The sequence below is a fragment of the Geospiza fortis genome, unplaced genomic scaffold (genome assembly GCF_000277835.1).
Source record: "Geospiza fortis unplaced genomic scaffold, GeoFor_1.0 scaffold29, whole genome shotgun sequence".
Taxonomy (NCBI): Eukaryota; Metazoa; Chordata; class Aves; order Passeriformes; family Thraupidae; genus Geospiza; species Geospiza fortis.
In genome coordinates this window covers 5,162,133-5,165,297 of record NW_005054349.1, presented here as the reverse complement: position 1 = coordinate 5,165,297, position 3,165 = coordinate 5,162,133, and positions in this window count along the sequence as shown.

The following is a 3,165-nucleotide window of genomic DNA, read 5'->3' as shown; positions in this document are numbered from 1 at the left end:
CGGACACCGCCGCCAGCCCCGGCACTGCCCGTCACCTCTGGGCACTGTCCCCCTGTCACTGTCTGTGTCCCTCGGGCACTGCACTGTCACCCCCCGAGCACTGTCCCCCTGTCACTGTCTGTGTCCCTCGGGCACTGCACTGTCACCCCCCGAGCACTGTCCCCATGTCACTGTCTGTCCCCCTCGGGCACTGCACTGTCACCCCCCGAGCACTGTCCCCATGTCACTGTCTGTCCCCCTTGGCCAATGTCACCCCCAGGCACCGTTTGTCACCCCAGTTTGTCACCAAACCTGCCCCGGCCCCCTCGGCGGTCTCCACTCTCCGTGCCCCGTGCCACGACAAGGATGAGTGGGAGGTTTCCCACTTTGCACATTGCACCCCACAATTTGGGGGGATCACAGCATGTCCCTGACCCTAAAACTGTGAACTGAACCCTAAAACGGTGTCATACCACAAAACCTTTAGTGGTGACAGCATGAAAGTGAGGGGACAATCCTGACTGAGTGGGCAAAGAGAAGAGGAAGGAGAGGTTCCATCATTGGTCGTGCCAGGGGAGGTTTAGTTGGATATTAAGGACAATTTCCTCATGGAAATCATTGTCCAGCACTGGTACAGCCTGTCCAGGACACCCATCCTGCACAAAGTCCCCATCCCTGCAGGGATTTCAGACCCCTGTGGATGTGGCACTTGGGGATGTGGGTTAGTGGTGGCCTTGGCAGTGCTGGGGAAGGGTTGGACTCCATGGGGGTCTTTTCCCCATGGATATTCCTGTTATTCCACGATCCTGTGTCTCCTGACAGGCAGCTCCATTCCCATGTTCAGCCTCAGAGCATCCCAAGCCCTGCTGCAAAGAGGATCAAAAAAACCCTCCTGGGCTGCAGAGCCCCTCTGGCACATCCATTTTCTTTCATGGCAAATAATGTACCAATTAATCTTACACTCTACACCTTATTTCCACCAGACAGTTTACACCAATATATTTCCATTAATGTGTTTTAAAAAATGTGCCTCAAACTTGCTTAAAGCAGTGATTTCAGAGATATTCTGTGTGGAATTCAGCTCCATGTGGATGTAAAATAAATGTGACAGCTGTGCTTTTATACAAGCCCCACTAAACTGTGGATCACAGCAGAAAAAGGTCACACTTGACATTTATATGCAATATAATAAATGTGTATATATAATCTATATAATGGACATAGAAAGACTAACCTTTTAAAATGAATGGGCTTGTGTTTACCCCCAGATTGATCTTAGATGTGTTCATAATGAATATAGAAAATGTTATGATGAATAGAAGAAATTGTTCCTTAATGTCAGAGAATTTCTCTCTGGAAGGGGTTGATTTGCCAGAACGAACACCCTGTGCTGGACAAGACTAAAATAAATTCCCATCCATCTTTTTAAACAATCAGGTCCTGGTTAGAAAGGCCAGAAGAGGTGGTGGCTGCTGAATTTTTAAGCAATTAATAGGTTACCTTGTTAAATAAAGGCCAAAACAACTTTCAGAGTAACTTTACCATTAATTTTACTCATATACGCTCATAAAATGATGAATATATTCCCTTCTAATTGGGAACAAATGGTGAAAGAACATAAAATCAGTTGCATCTGAAAAGCAAAATTTTGGAGCTGAATCCAGGGCAAATTCCAGGCGGAAAAGGCAGGAGAAACCTTTTCCTCTTAACAAGATAATTGGTAAAAATCTCTGCACTGAAATTCCTCTCCTTTCTACCCCTTCTATAAGTTTTCCTGAACACGTGTGACTCCTGGCCAGATTCTTTTCCCTGTGGAATAGTCTGGATCAGCACATCCCATGTTTTATTATGGTTGATAAGAAACTATAAATTTGCCTATAAACTAGATTGAAACCCTCAGACAAAGATTTAGGGGAAAAATATTCTGCTCCTTTGTTTTGAGTCTCACCATGCTTTTGTCCCTGATATTAAACTCTGAATTTTACTGATGGCCCCAAACTGAATTCTTTAATTCCAGCTCCATTCAAGTCTGGGCACACCTCAGGAAAGGTGGAAGACCAGACCAGCACAGGATTCAGTGAGTGCAGACCTGCTTTAGGAACAAGAAGTTGGTTAATAATTTCAACTTTGAGAGAATTCCTGGAATCTTCAGCACTCCATCTCAGGAATTTTAGAGCTCCACAGGCTCTACCTAATCTGCAGTGCCCTGGGGATTTCACTCTGAAGTGAAATATTTGGGCTTAATTTTTGGGAGATCTCCTGAAAGTGACCCACCAGATGGGATTTGGAAATCTGAAGCACTCTGCACCAAATGAACTTTGCTGCTGAAAGCAGAGATTCAAGGACTGTTTTGACTTCCCAGGCTCGGTATTTATGCACTGCCAGCTAAACCTCACAAGTTGTGACTAGAGGTGGCTGTGATCCCCCCGTGGTGATGTCCTGTGCCTGATATCCAGAATAAAGGAGGTCCTTGGGAGGGAATGCTGAGCATTCTTTGCTCTGAAAGCTCCTGGACCCCCCCAGCTTTGATAAGGACAAGAATTCCTTTGTAGGGAATAATGCAGTGCAGAAAAATCCTTTTCCCTTGAATCAATATTTTCTCCTTAAATTTCCATTTTAAATGGATCTTATATCCTAACAAGGTCATTCCAGCAAAGTGGTGGAGAAACTTCTGGGGTCACAGCTCGTTCCCAGTGAGCCTCGGGATGAAAGATCCCAAAGCTGCCCACACCCCACAGGCTCCTTTCAAACTCCAAGTGCCACAGCTATTCCCACTCCATGGAAAAGAAATGACCCAATGTTTGCTGCCTACACCCAGCATGACAGAGAGGGAAAGCTGCTTTTTACAGCTGGGCTGGAAAGGGAGAGGCGGGATGTTCCAGACGGAAAAGCCGCACGGGAGGAATATTTGGCATGAGGAGCACGGTGACCAAACTGCCTGGGAGGAAGGTCTGATCAAATGGGTCAGGAATTACATGGAACAAGGCTAAGGGCAGCTTTAACTCTATTTTGAAATTCCTGGAGAGCCACAAGGACCGTGCGAGGACAGCGGGTTCCACACACAGAGCTGGATGGGGAAAAGTTGGATTTTGAGGGAATTTTTGCCCAGACTGTCCTTTCAGTCTGGAGAGGAAGAGGGCACTGGGTTAGGGGTGGATCCAGGCCTGGGAAAGAGGAATTAAACAT